This window comes from Gasterosteus aculeatus, chromosome 7 (genome assembly GCF_964276395.1).
Source record: "Gasterosteus aculeatus chromosome 7, fGasAcu3.hap1.1, whole genome shotgun sequence".
Lineage (NCBI taxonomy): Eukaryota > Metazoa > Chordata > Actinopteri > Perciformes > Gasterosteidae > Gasterosteus > Gasterosteus aculeatus.
The window spans coordinates 30,542,602-30,557,433 of NC_135694.1; the positions used below are offsets into that span (position 1 = coordinate 30,542,602).

The 14,832-nt window shown below is 49.4% G+C and overlaps 1 protein-coding gene across 1 annotated transcript in view; it reads left to right on the top strand.

The window, feature by feature from the left end:
• Positions 1-14,832, top strand: part of doc2b (double C2-like domains, beta) — a 51,795-nt gene that overhangs the window by 730 nt on the left and 36,233 nt on the right.

Genomic DNA, 14,832 nt, shown 5'->3' on the forward strand with positions numbered 1-14,832 from the left:
CCTGCTGCACGCCGCGTAGGAGCAGCGCCACCGTCACCGGGTCACCGGGACCGCGCTCGCTTCTGCAGACTCCTCGAGTCGCCCACCGAGAGGCGCGTGGCTTTGCGTCTACGTGCGTTTTGGACGGAGGACAAAATACTCGCGCAAAGGAAAGCTTTTCCGTTGTTTGTCTTCGTTCTCGTTCCTGTCAAAGACTGAAGTGACTTCATGAATACCCCGACGCGCCGTGAAAGGATTCTCTCCGCGGTGACCGACGGGGCCGAAGGACAGCTGGAAACAAAGGGAACACGAGTTCTGCAGACGTGGCGCCCACCAGCCGCCGGCGCTGTGATCCAAACGGGGGGGGGGAAGCGGCTTTCAGAATGTAGAACCTTCTCCCCCGTTGGTGCGTTAAAAGTGAGAGAAACGAACGTCCCTCTTGTTTGTGATTTGACCCAAATTAGCTCTTCCTGGTCCAGCGGGACTCGATCCGGTATCTGCATGCCTCCTTGTGTCCGGGGGGGTCCAATCACACTGGGACGTCTCCGTCCTCGCTAACAACCTGCTGGCTCATCTGCATAGCAGCAGCCCTTTATGACTCATTGTGACTCAACCTTGATTGTAATTGAAACCGAAAAGTGCATCACCCACCAAGTGTCCCGGGCACCCCCCCGCCGAGAGGGTGGGTGGGCAAACGCCGGGGTGGGTTTGGGCGGAGGGCTGAGGAAAAAAAAAAAAAAAAAAAACCCAATTGGACAACCGGATCTCCTGCCACGGGGATTCGCGGCTGGCGCCGTAGTGGGTGTGGAGGGCCGCGTCCCCCGCCGCCGGGAGGAGCGACCCGGGTGACGGCGCGGGGGGGCCTTGTGTTTCTGGGAGATAAGCCTCGGAGGCATTGCGAGTTGACGGGACGGAGGGGGCTGTTTGGGGAATGTATGCACACGCAGGCCTCCTCCGAGGCGTCTCGCTCCGGCAGGATTCAGCTATCTCCTCAGCACCAGCCGTCACCACAACCAGACCAGTCGTTCTCATTGAGGATGCTGGCGAGCTATTTCGAGGATACTATTTTATATGCAAACAGGATATTCCCAGATCATCAGATGTATTTGTTGGATGCTCTCTGTCTATTGACCCCGATTATTCAGCACTTTCAGATGAGCGTAGATTACGCGATGTCAGAGCGACTGATACAGATTTAGTTTTTCTCTTGTAATCTGTGCTAAATAGACCGGCCACAGTCTCACCGAGCGGCGAACGCCCTCTCTGCAGATCCCCGTCACGCAAAACAGATTTCATTAAAAGTGCCTCCCCGCTCTGCGCCCATCCACGTCCATGTCTGGAATAGAGATGAAGGATTTAACACGTCTGCGTGCACCACCCCAATCGTTACGTTGAAGTAACCCACACTGCGCCCACCACGAGGATGGATGGGATGGATGATCCCCCCCCTGGAAACCAGCTCCTTTGTGGGCAGAAGTTGAGCCGTTTGTTGCCGCTCAGACCCGTCCGACCCTTCCTGGCCCTCGGGCCAGAGTGAAGGGCCCCACCAGTCCACCGGAAGGCGTCCCCCGAAGAATGGTTCCCGTTAGCGCAGAGGAATCCTACTTGGAGTAATAATGGCTCGCTGTGTTTCCCACGTTGTTCCTGAGAATAAACCAAACTGGGGCCCGTTTTCACATTGTCGGTTGTTCTCACTGGAAGGGCCTCTCAACAGGAGTGTAGTTAAGTTAGTCAGAGCCGAACTCCGCCTCTGCCCTCCCTTCATCCCACTAAGCACATTATGTAACGGTAATGCCGGCTTTTACACGGCTCCATCGAGCTGTCATCGGGGGGGGGGGGGGGGGGGAACTCAGGATTTTGCCTTCAGCTTGAGACGGTGTGTTGAACTACTGGTGGTTAACGCAGCGCTGTGATTCATGCAAAGGAAAAACCCGGCTTCTTATTGGTTATAAGCACACGCGTGTGCCTTACTGAGAAGAACCCCCCCCCCTCCACCTTTTGTCTTTATTAAATCCGATCACTTCTCTGCCCACGCCATGTGGTGAATCAAAACTCGACCACCTTAACCACAACTGCAGTGAGTGGGCACTCGGGTCCACGGAGAGCTCGGTTCAGCGGCGCCACGTCTCTCCGGAGTGGAGCGTGCGAGTGAGCTCTGTGCCGCGTAATGAGGCCACATTAAAAGAGACGTGGGTACATACGGCGGTTCAGAGCTTTCAAAGTGTTACAAAATGATTTTCATTTGCAGTCCAGTAACTCTTAGTTCCTGTGAAGAAAATGGCTTATTATACAGAACGTAACCAAGTTCATCCCTCCTACGTTAGACAAAACCTTCATGTTCCGATGAGCTTCTGGATGCTACATTGGGGAGACTCAAACGCATGTCAGATGCAAGACATGTGAGTGGGAAGAGACCCAACCAGAGCGTAATGGGGATTAAATATTGGACTACAGGTCCTCAGTTTCGTTGGACGTGTAGATGAGCAACTGGTCTTCTGTCCCCTGGTGGCCGGAGCTGGTTGATGGAGCTATGATGACAGATACTAATCCTTTGGAGCAAACCGCCAATTCCTTGTATGTTTGACATATTTTGGCAATAAATGAATCCTGATTCCTGATTGTGGCCGTTGGGTGAACTGCAGCAGAAGACGCCGGCTGCATTTAGCTGAGCGATAGCTACGTCGCAGCAGCTCAAATGAAAACGGGAGGAATCCACGAAGAAAGAAAGACCCGAAGTGTGCAGCAAATGACTCCGGTAGCAGAAAACGCACCTGGTGCACAATAAACAGAACACACACCAGGTCCGGACCCGACTGCCCACCCCGTCTCCCCGATGCTCGGAGCGCTGCAGGTTAAAAACAGACAGAAATCAATTGTTCCTGGAATTTGCCCCAGTGCGTCCCAGAAGGCCTCCTGATTGGAAAGCAACACCTCCAACAACCACATCGCATGTCTTCCTTCACGTTCTCATTAGAAATGGTGTGTTTTGAGTTTTTGATCTTTGAGATATCTGCGTCTTTGCTTTTAGCGCCACAGATCTGTTGTATGTGAACTTCTTTGTTGGGGTTTTTGTCCAAAGGCCCCGAGGGAAAGCTCGGCTATCGTCGGAGGAGCTTTTTGTGAGACACAGCCCCCCCCGACACGGTCTCTCCTGCCTCGGCCATAAAGGCGTCCTTTCTCTCTCCCACCCGGTTCCTCTTGTTATTCCCCGAGAAGACGCAGGACTCAGAGTCCTTTCAGGGCCGCGGCCGGATCGATGAGCGGCCTCTTTCCTGCTTCTTTTGCTCTTTCACTGTCTCGCTCCCTCGGTACAATGCAGCGCTACTGGGGGAGGACCGCGGGCCACAACGTCCGCCCTCGGAGAGAGACGGGGAGGGGGGGGGGGTCGTGCTGTAAATGCTCGCTGAGCTCACCTGGACAAATACCAGCCAGGCGGGAGGATTTCCTCGCCTAGGCGTATTTTATGTTTCCTTTATTTTCTGCTACAGTGGATTTGATTCCCTTGGAGTCGGGGGCTCGGGGGGGTCGGGGGGGCGGTCAGACAGGCTTAAAGCTTTTAATCTCTAATCACACTGTAGAAATGATACAGAGAAATCTTGTTTATTCCAAGCTAATTTGACATATTATTAAGGATTTAGGCCGAAAATAATGTTCTAAATTCTATATTAAAAAAAGGGTACGTAATATAGGAGCGGTAATTTAAATATTGCAACCAAAAAACACAAGAAGCAAGAATGGGCTCAGTAAGGGAAAACTCCACAAAAGCACACCTTCACATTTGTTATTACATGGAAGATTTGTTTGTGGCAGTTTTTCTGACTCCTACAAAGCAGCCGGTATGAGAGACGGAGGCTCCGTCACCAAACTGAGCACTTCTCACAGCATCGAATGACATTTAAAAGTCTTGTTGAGCATTGGAAGTGGGTTTAATATGCACACTGGGTCTCCAATAAAATCCACCCGAGGCTCACTTAAAGGTCTGTGACTCGTCCGCTTCCGTCAACCCCACAAAGTAGCCGAGCTTGAGTCTTCTTTTCGGGTCCGTAAAAACTCTCTCGAGGGACGAGGTATTTCCCGTGTTTACGGCAAAGTTGACGGTAATCAATAACTGCACGGGCGTCCCTGATGCTTTACGGCCCGTGAGGTGAGGAGAAAGAGTGCATCCATTATTTGAATTGTTATTGAAAATATAATAGCTTTTCTTCTGAAGGGGTTTTTGCTGAAGAGGAAAAAGACAGCTCATTCAAAAGCGTTTGCTAGGTTTTAGTTGTTAATAAAGCAGCTTTTAGCGCACAGTTTGTCCACCAGTGCACTCGAGAACAAGCAGAAATTGACCCTGCAAATGTTGACTTATTGTCTTTTTTATATCTCTGTGGATGCTGCAGGTGCACATTGTCCCGGTTGTCACTAATGACACATTTACACAGTGACGAGTGACTTCCTCTCAAATCCCACTAAGTGCATTCTTATCAGCTTGTTGAGATTAAATATTTGACTGTGGGACTCCAGCTGTTCGCTTTGCTGCTTCATATTCACTAATCTGGATTTTCATTAACAGATGGATGGTTGAGTGGATGAGTGGATGGGTGAATAGAACGGTGGGTGAAAGGATGGCTGGATGAATGGATGGATGAGTGGATGATTGGATGGTCGGTTGAATGGATGGACGGATGGATGAGTGGATGGATATATGGATGGATGGATGAGTGGATGGATAGACAGATGGGTAGATGAAACGATGGGTGAAACTATGGATGGATGAATGGAAGGAGGGAGGGATGGATGGATGGATGAGTGGAAGGAGATATGGATGGATGAATGAGTGGATGGATACACAGATGAAACGATGGGTGAAACTATGGATGGATGAATGGAAGGAGGTATGGATGGATGGATGAGTGGAAGGAGGTATGGATGGATGGATGATAGACCGATGGGTAGATGGAACGATGGGTTAAACTATGGATGGATGAGTGGAAGGAGATATGGATGGATGAATGAGTGGAAGGAGGTATGGATGGATGGATGATAGACCGATGGGTAGATGGAACGATGGGTTAAACTATGGATGGATGAGTGGAAGGAGATATGGATAGATGGATGAGTGGATGGATACATAGATGGAATGATGGGTTAAACTATGGATGGATGAATGGAAGGAGGTATGAATGATGGATGGATGGATAGACAGATGGGTAGATGGAACGATGGGTTAAACTATGGATGGATGAATGGAAGGATGGATGAGTGGATGGATGGATAGACAGATGGAATGATGGGTTAAACTATGGATGGATAAATGGAAGGAGGTATGAATGGATGGATGGGTTAAACTATGGATGGATGAATGGAAGGAGGTATGAATGGATGGATGGATAGACAGATGGAATGATGGGTTAAACTATGGATGGATGGATGAGTGGAAGGAGATATGGATGGATGGATGGGTTAAACTATGGATAGATGAATGGAAGGAGGTATGAATGGATGGATGGATAGACAGATGGAATGATGGGTTAAACTATGGATGGATGGATGAGTGGAAGGAGATATGGATGGATGGATGGGTTAAACTATGGATGGATGAATGGAAGGAGGTATAGATAGATAGATGAGTGGATGGATGGATAGACAGATGGAATGATGGGTTAAACTATGGATGGATGAATGGAAGGAGATATGGATAGATGGATGAGTGGAAGGAGATATAGATGGATGAGTGGATGGATACATAGATGGAATGATGGGTTAAACTATGGATGGATGAATGGAAGGAGATATGGATAGATGGATGAGTGGAAGGAGATATAGATGGATGAGTGGATGGATACATAGATGGAATGATGGGTTAAACTATGGATGGATGAGTGGAAGGAGATATAGATGGATGAGTGGAAGGAGATATAGATGGATGAGTGGATGGATACATAGATGGAACGATGGGTTAAACTATGGCTGGATGAATGGAAGGAGATATGGATAGATGGATGAGTTGATGATGGACAGACAGATATGCCGTTGATACCTTTTGATCGCCTTTCTCCCCGCCGAGGGTCGACGTGATGACGCAGCACACGGCTCGTGTTTTTCTCCCGTGCATTCGCAGGAGCAGGCAACCTGAGCGCGCATCACAAAAACATCGATAATCCTTTAAAATGTAAATCCGCGGATCTGAGTGCAAATCCAGCCCTTGTAATGGATGTGAGTGAACGGTGGATGAAACATGACGTTTGTTGTTGAAAACACCACACTCCATCATACCACAACGCTCCGCACGCCATCCATCCTCCACTGCATCCAATCCCAGTGGAATAAACAAGTCGCCTGTGGAACTTGATTGCTTCCCTCATTTCAGACACGTCAGGCTTTGCACAGTAAAAGACCTTTTCTTCTGCTCAACCACCGGGATGGAGAATGGACGGTTGCAACGTCCCCATTGTTCTCCAGCCAAGTGAGGTCAAAGCCAGGCGAATAATATAAAATAACGGTTAAAAATTATGTTTTCACACATATTTCTATACGCAACAAAAAAACATGGATATCATACATCGTTTGTTCGGCCAATAGATCCACCTCATCTTTTCCCACCGCCCCTTCAGAAGAAACGAAGCGGCAGGTTCCTCGAAATGCTCCTTTCCAACTCCGTTCAAAAGTAAACTGTGCCGTACAGAGTGGAACAGGCCCGCGTCTCTCTGCTCGACTCCGCTGCATTAGCATTTGTTGTCATCCCACCAGGTAGCAATCTGCATCTCAATGAAGAGTGCAGCGGAAGGAAAATCCCACACATTGCCCCAAGCAATAATTGAGAAGGCAGCGTCATCGCAGCGCTTCCGTCCGGCGACGCCGTGAGTTTCAAAGGTTTCATTCTCTGCAGGTTCTTATCTCTCCGCGCGCGTTCTGGCTCGTGATGTCTCTGCAAGTCGCAGTTTCTCAGGGACCGCGGAGTGCGGCGATTCCACCGCCAGGGATGATTCGTCTTCCAGCCGCTCTCGGAAAATAAAGCAACCATCGGCCAAAGACACGTCGCTCCTCTTTAAATATCAGAGTGCTAATCGCCCACCAAAACAAGTATTCACATAAACCGGCCAGAATGGAGATGGGAACGCTGCCTCACACTCTGCAGGCGGGGGGAACTGACTGAGATAAAACACGTAGAGGGTACGTACGAGGCCTGAGATCTTTCCAAAGGTTGTTGTGCACAAACATGGAGATCTCTCCATCTGGCAAAGAAGGACTAGGGATTCCGCTAATAAGTTTAAAATGAAGAGATTTGAGGATGAAATGTAGACATATAGTACAGGGCAGGTTACTGCAAAACCGCCTCATCAGGATCAACGCCGCGTATTCTCCACTCCCCGAGATCGAAATGAACACCACCTACAGATATCAGATGCGCTCGGAAGACTTTTAATTGTCAAATTGAGTCGAGAAATTACGTTCTTTCATCCTGCAATGCAGCCTTTCTGAAAAGCAGACGCTCATTGCGGCGATCTTCAGTTCCCTTTTCGACCGCTCGGTGCCGCCGAGCCCGTCCCGACCGGCTGATCCCGCCCCCGAACCGAATCAACCCCGCGCTGACCAAATGCCTCTTTATGTGTCAGAACATTCCTGGAGCATTTTTTATTTCTTCCGGAGGAAGAAAAGGATAAAAAAAAAAAGCTGACCTCGGAGATGAGCCGATCAGAATTCCTGACAACCACAGTCGATGAACCCAGTGAGGCCAGAACCTCCGTGCACACGCGTTTGCCTACTGCACTCATGCACACCATCTCAAAAGCTGATGCGTTCTTGTTGATACGAGTCATGATATTATCTGCACAGAGACGGACGGCGAAACACGAAAAGCAACAGAAAAAAGCTGATTTTTTACTAATTCCTTTCACCCCTCTGGTACTTTATTTGTATGTAGACGGGATTTGCTAGATTCTGCCGCCTCTAATGAGCGAGCGACACCTCGGTGAGCCGCACCCCGCCCCCCCCCGCGGACACCTAGAGCACTAAACACCAAATGAGGTCCAGAGGACCAGACCAGAACCGAGAAGAAACGCATCACAGCTCAGCATTCGTCTCTTTTATAGGGGCTGAAGTAAGACGGAGTGGAGTCGCTTAAAGGTGGATTATTGTACGTGATATGAAACCCCCCGACTGAAATACAACGATTGCATTAAGGCCCCCGGCATGTAAGTCAGCCCCGGTATTAAAGGCGGCGTGGGAGGCTCAGGTGGCGTCCCAGGCTGAGTGCAGCCTCCTACAGGCTGCATGACATTTCAAACCCACGGGTCACGGCAGCAGAGCCGCTCCTCTTTGTGGGATCGAGCTCCTGAAAGGTCAGCGTAGGATGTTTTTTTTTGGTTTCCAATTGAACGGATATTGACACAGGAAGCTGAGTTCACGGACCAGGATGCATTGCAATGATGGCTGAATATCAGAGTCCTTTGTCCAACATCCGCGATGTCCGGCAGAACTTTCCCTTTAAATTAAATAACGTTTTGACCGGCGTTGCTGGGAAATCCTTGATTATATTCGTCAAATATGTCCCTTGGTGTTCAGGGCGATGTAGTATATGTTCATTTGTAGTTTGCGTGACTCACTGACTGTGATCAGCCGTCCCTTATGTTGGCCTCCATTGTTAAACCAGCTCAGGGTACGAGATCGGCCCAGATGGCCAAAGACGAATAGAGAACGTGGTCAGAAATGTCCCGACTGCTCTGAGAGACAATCTGGAGGCGACAGATTTGAGTCCGACTCCCACGCAGGACGAGATGTATATCGCGTGCCGACTGTTCACGTTGACCCGCTGAGCTCTGGACGGATCAGCGGAGACGTGCTGTCGAAAACCAGAGAAAATGTTCTGCCTATTTCATTTATATATATAGTCGCGGGAGATGGACAAAGGACTTAAACCTTCACTATACAGTATGTGTGTGACACACACATTTAGTGTAGTTTGTGGCCACACAGACGTCCACCACGAACTGCGTCTCCATCCAATAAGAAGTTTTGTTGAACATTTAACAATAATTAAGCCAGTTTATTTTTGTTATCCTCATCCAGTCTCTGTAGCTCATCATTTCCTCAGGAAATTCCGTGTTACTAAATTATTAGCAATTGCTTTGTAACCATTTTAACTTCTGGTGTTTATTACATTAATTAATGACTTTCCAACATTCATACCTTCATAACATTTATTACCTGTGCACTGTTGTCTTGTCTGTCTACTGTCGCGCACTAACCGCCAAGACAAATTCCTTGTATGTTTGACATATTTTGGCCAATAAATGTTTCCTGATTCCTGATCCTGATAACTTCTAATTGAATCATTACTTCATCATTACTTTTATTATAACCTATTTAGATTTATGACAGTATATTTGACGCTTGTTACCCTTCTTTACACTTAATAACATTTATTCTGGTAACTTATGACGTCTAAAGTTGATGTTCATTCCACTTTGTCATCGGGTTGATGTGCGTTACCTCTTATTAATGCCTAACTTAATGACTAATAACATCAATAACAGTGGATTTAATGTTCATTACACTTGAATACGTTACTGATATAACCGTTGGGTTGATGGGGGGCGGCGGACTCAAAATGAAAATGAACTTAAGTGCCGTTTGACACAGCTGGGCTGCGCGCGCCGCTGGAGAAGTGAAGTCAGGTGCTGTTCGTCGGTCAGGAGCAGCTCCGCCTGTGAGCGATCGCTCTCTTCTTCCCCTGCGGAAGCGTTCGCCCTCATCTGCATCCCTCCGCCCGATTTAGAACGACTTCCTCATTCACGCCGACGGTCTCCTCTCGCTCTCCGGAGCACAGGGACGGGAGTGTGTGTGTGTGTGTGTGTTTGGTACCAGGCCACATTGAATCGATTTAAAACACTCCCAACTTCCATCACCGTGTATCTTCATGCGATTCCTGCAGGGAACAACACTTGAAAGAATCTGCAATTTAGCTGTTTCACTTCTGGCATCCTGACGGCGTTTTGGCACCTTGTTTATTTTGCAACCGGCGAACCGAAAGTTAGCAAAACGAACATCAGGCTGCAAGACGGAGACCATAAAGCCGGTCTGTCGGAGGCGGGCGGCGCCGATCCGATGGCCCGGTGGACGGCCGCCGGTCAGCTCCCACAACCCCACCGAGCGCCGGGGGGGAAAAGCCATTACAGGTTCCTCGTGAATCCTCTTTCCTTTCTTGGATCCTTTCCTCATTCCTCACTTCCTGGAGGATGAATTGTGCCGTTGGTTGGAAGTGAAATGCATCTGCATACGTTTAGTATCTCGTGCTGGTTTCTAGTCCTCTTTACGGGCCCGACCGGTCATTTCGCCCGCGGCTCACTGTAATTGGAAGCCACAACCTGAAAAACGCCATTATTTATTCTCTTTTTTTCCCCCCCTCCAACGTCCACTTGCAGCCTGCCTGTCGGCTGCTTCCTGCCAACAACAGGCCTCCCGTGGCTTTATTTATTACCAGCAAGGTGACAAAAGCATTAGTAGCCGTGAGTCATGTCCCCATTATGCCCCCCCCCCACCTCCTCTGCCCTCGCGGGGCCGTCAGCAGCCAGCGAAATGTTAAAGCTTGTCCTCAGCCTGGGGGACGTAACCGCCGTCCTGGCCTCCTCAAATAAACCCGTCCTACGATTACGAAACAGGGACCAAGCACCACGAGCGCTCGTCTCCCGCCCCGGTGAGCGGTGCAGACGCGGGCCCGGCGGGGGCCTCTTCCCGCCATTGGCGGCGTCTCGCCGTCGACTCCTGCTGGCTGGACATAATGCGATCCGTCCGTCTGCTCATCCCCGAGACCGGCGGGAACGCTTTGTCCCCTCCGATTCAATCGGACGACTCGTAGAACGACCTTCCTCTCCGTCGCCGTCGCCGTCCCGGGAGCTGAGGAACAACGAAGGGCTCTTCGGGTAAACCCCGACCTGGTTGTGGGTATAGAAGGTCTGAATGGGACCGACGGACACTCTCTTCGTCTTCTGTGCTGCATTGAGCTTTTCATCACAACTCAGAACGTGTGTATTTGCCGTAAACACGAGTAAACAAGCGTCTATACGTTTAACAGTTTAGAGCGATTGGGGGATGAAAGGTTCTTCCTGAAGGGCGGAACCCTTTGCTTTTAAACATACCTGTTTATAAGAAATGTTTTTTCAAGGTTTCTGTTAAGAACCTTTTTCTTAAAGGACTTTGAAAGCATGAAATATCCGCCTGCCCAACAAGAGCCTCTGAATATGAAAGGGCTCTCGGTGGATCATAGAGGATCGTGGGGTGGTGCTTCCTCCTCCTCCTCCTCCTCCTCCTCCTCCCCCCTCGTGGCTTTCTGTGTGTGGCTGGGGAAGCTGTTCTCAAATTGAATCAAATGTTCTGAATTTGGGGACAAACAAGCCTGAAACTAGCGGCTAGCTCGATTTGAGCTTCCAGGGACTCGGAAACAGAAGATGCAGAATCTGCACTTCATGATTCTGGGAAAACCCGATTCTTTTTGCTTGACTTGATCACGAGTAACGAGCGTACATCTTCACTTCTAATCTTTTCCACTGCTGAGTGGAACGTGCCAGGTAAAAAGGAACACCCATTTCTCTGGGTTATGAATTTAGATGACTAATTAACTTGATGATTTCTCTAGAGGACGCTGCTTCAAGCCGTCAGCGGTGGACACACTGCAGAACATTTTACAGCACAATCGAGTGCCTCAAACTGTGACCCCATCAGTTTGTTCAAGAACGGCGCGCTTGACCCCCACTTTCAAACATCTTCCCCCAAAATCCTTTCGACCAGCCACCGTTTCTCCATCTGCAGATGTTTTAGCCTCGCCATTCAGCCGGCCGGCTTCATTGTTCAGTCAGAAGCCGTTGACGCAGACGATGATTTTTCTTAAAGCCCGAGGGCGGGAGGGGGGGTCACGGGCGAGAATGAAACCTTTCATTAATCTTCCCGTATTGTAAGAATAACATCCGTTCCGTTTCAGGGGGAGGCTTCACCTGAATAATTGATGCGAGAATTGGAAACGTAATCTTTGAATAATCCTCCGGTAAGCCTTGGAAATGTCTCGCTGATCAACGAGATGAGCTTATTTGGCGCCGCGATGACGGCCGACGGCGTTCACACAGGCGGCCCTTCTGCTTGTTTCCAGAGTCCAGTGTTTTCCAAAGATTTGTCCAATTACCCCGAAGCCAAAGTTTAGACGTGCCGAGGGTCAATCAAATAATCAATGTGAAGGACACTGGCACACGAGGATCACACGGCTGTTGCTTTTTCAGCACGAGGGCCTTTCTGAAGGAGCAATTTCACATTTCACGAGAGCGGCCTTGAGAGTCGGACCGATTGGGTTTGATGGGTCGTTCTCAGGCGGAGGGCCGGCGTTTGGGCATTTCGTTTCCGCCAATCCGTTATCTTACGCTGATCTGGGGGCGGGTCACGCGTGGGGGGGGGGGGGGGGGGGGGGGGGGAGCGGCAGGCGGCAGGCTTAGTATTCCAGCTGTCTCCCCCCCCCAGCGATGTAACATGGAAACACTCAGGCCAGATGAGATGTATTATCTCCACCTGCTGGGCTCAATGGAAACAACTTTATCCAATTTCTATGTACGCGGGATGAGAAATGTAAAGAGACAAGGCCGTTTCCCTCACAACGTACGAACGCACGGTGGGAGCATAACTTATAACAGCATAACAGACCAGGCGGGCATGTGTGTCTGCAGCTTGCAGGCGATGCTGCACCACAGGCTGGACATTGAATCACGGAGGACGTTTAGAGTAGACATTTTCTACGTGGACTCTGGTGCCCTGGTCGGCGCACGGGGAACCCTGCGATCAATACTGAAGGAAAAGTGAGACGTGTTGAGATGGATGGTGGACCTTTCACCACAGGGAGCAGCCCCGCTGATCCACTGCGCCCGTCTGCACGCGTTATTGCATCATGTACCATCTGCAGTTATGATTACGCGCCACGGAGGGATTACATAAACAGCAATGTAGTAGACAACCGGGATGAGACAGGAAGGAGTTTATTACATTTATATCTACATCATTTGCATTGCAGATATCCTGGGAGCACAACAACTTGCCCCCCCCCCCGTGTTTCCTCTTTATTGTCCTCTTATCTCGAACTTCCGACTTCCTTAGAAACACGACAGTCAGCGTCTCGGTTCTTACCAAGTCCGTGAAATGGAATTTGACTTGATATTTAAATGTATTCCGAACCCGTAACACACTGATTATGATAAACCTGTTGCTGTTAAAAGGCCGCCTACACAATCAAAACCAACTGAATGAATGATAAAAAATAATTCAAACAAAAGACTCCCGTCACGACCTGGCAGGTGTATCACAGCTGTTTCTGGCATCTCAATGCGTAATGTTCTTTGAAACGTTGGCGTTTCAGGTCAAATCCCATCAAAGCCGCAGCGTCGAGCGCTGTGATGTTTGACAGGTCCATTTTATGGCTTTATGACCATGATATGACAAGTCAGTTTACGCCCCTTCAATATGACCAGCGAGCACTGCAGCAGGTCGACCTCAACGTTCAGAGCCCATTCGCACCGCCGTTTAAATCCTTTAATTCGCTCTCTTATTAGACGGCATATTTTGCTGAAGGAAAGAAGAAAATCATCAATACAGAAGCTTTTTATTGGCTACATTGTTTTTCTTGCGCACTGAAATGGAATGAAGTCGTACTCAATGTTGTTAATGATTAATGTCTTTTTGCGTTTATATCGAGCAAAGAAACGTGTTTTCATTCCAACATGTCGCTCATCATTCAGAAACACAAGGTCACACAAGGGTACCGTTGTCCAGCACCCCCCCCCCCTACCCCCCCCCTCCCCGGGGGACAGGCGTTGGTGTTACAACGCAGCGATAAGACGAGATCATCAAGTCACGTCTGACAGCAGGTCGTCCAGCTTCAGGCCGTTTTATTCCTGCATCAGGAGAAGTGATTCTCGGTGTGACCGAATCCTATCGGCCCGGCGCATCTTTAATCTGCGGTACGATGGGGGGGGGGGCGCAGCCGAGATGCCGGCGCGGCGCTTGTCGTTGTGTCCGCGGGGCGGATAAACTCTCTATCTTTATTTGTCCATAAATCTCGGCTTCCTGAGGTGCAGCCGCTGTGAGCCGCGCGGCTACGCGCCCTCAAATGTGTCATCGGACGCCGTCTTACATTTTGGAATTAAACACAAATTTTTATTTTCCACCAGACTTTCGCAAACTAGATGCTTCAGAGACTGGAAGCTGGAACATTTTTATAGACACATTACCTTCAAATCTGTGCAGCTAACAACGTAGCGTGCGTTAGCGCACCGTTAGCGCAGCGTTAACTAGCATTAGCACTTCTAACATACGCTTCTAATGTACTGTTTGATGACGTGAACAGTGAATAAAGACACAAGCGACTGTGCGGGGACAGCGGTCGTCCTTCACTTCGTTGTCTTCTGGATCTACAGGAGAGTCCATCCAGCTTCCATCTTATCTTTTTAACTCGTTTTCGCCGGCAAGTCGGTGCGAAATAAATGGCCTTTCTTCTCCCGCCGTCCTCAGCAGAGACGGTCCGTCACTCGCAGCCAGTCGGGACAGCTTTACTAATTATAGCGGCAGTGTTGTTGTTGTTGTTGTTGTCGTCGCCCGCTAGCTGATAAAACACACTGACGCAGTCACCTGCCTCCAGGCGACGTTCACGCCGACAGCAGATCGCGGGCCTCCGCGTTGAGGACTCTGAGGCGATGAATATCTCTTGTCGTCCTGGATTGGTCGACTGCTAAATGAAGGGAAAACGCCGACGTCGGCTCGAGTCTTTTTATGGTATAACAAACAGATCGCCACCCTCCATCACGGCGGTTTATCTGCTCCATATATAACGCTAAATCG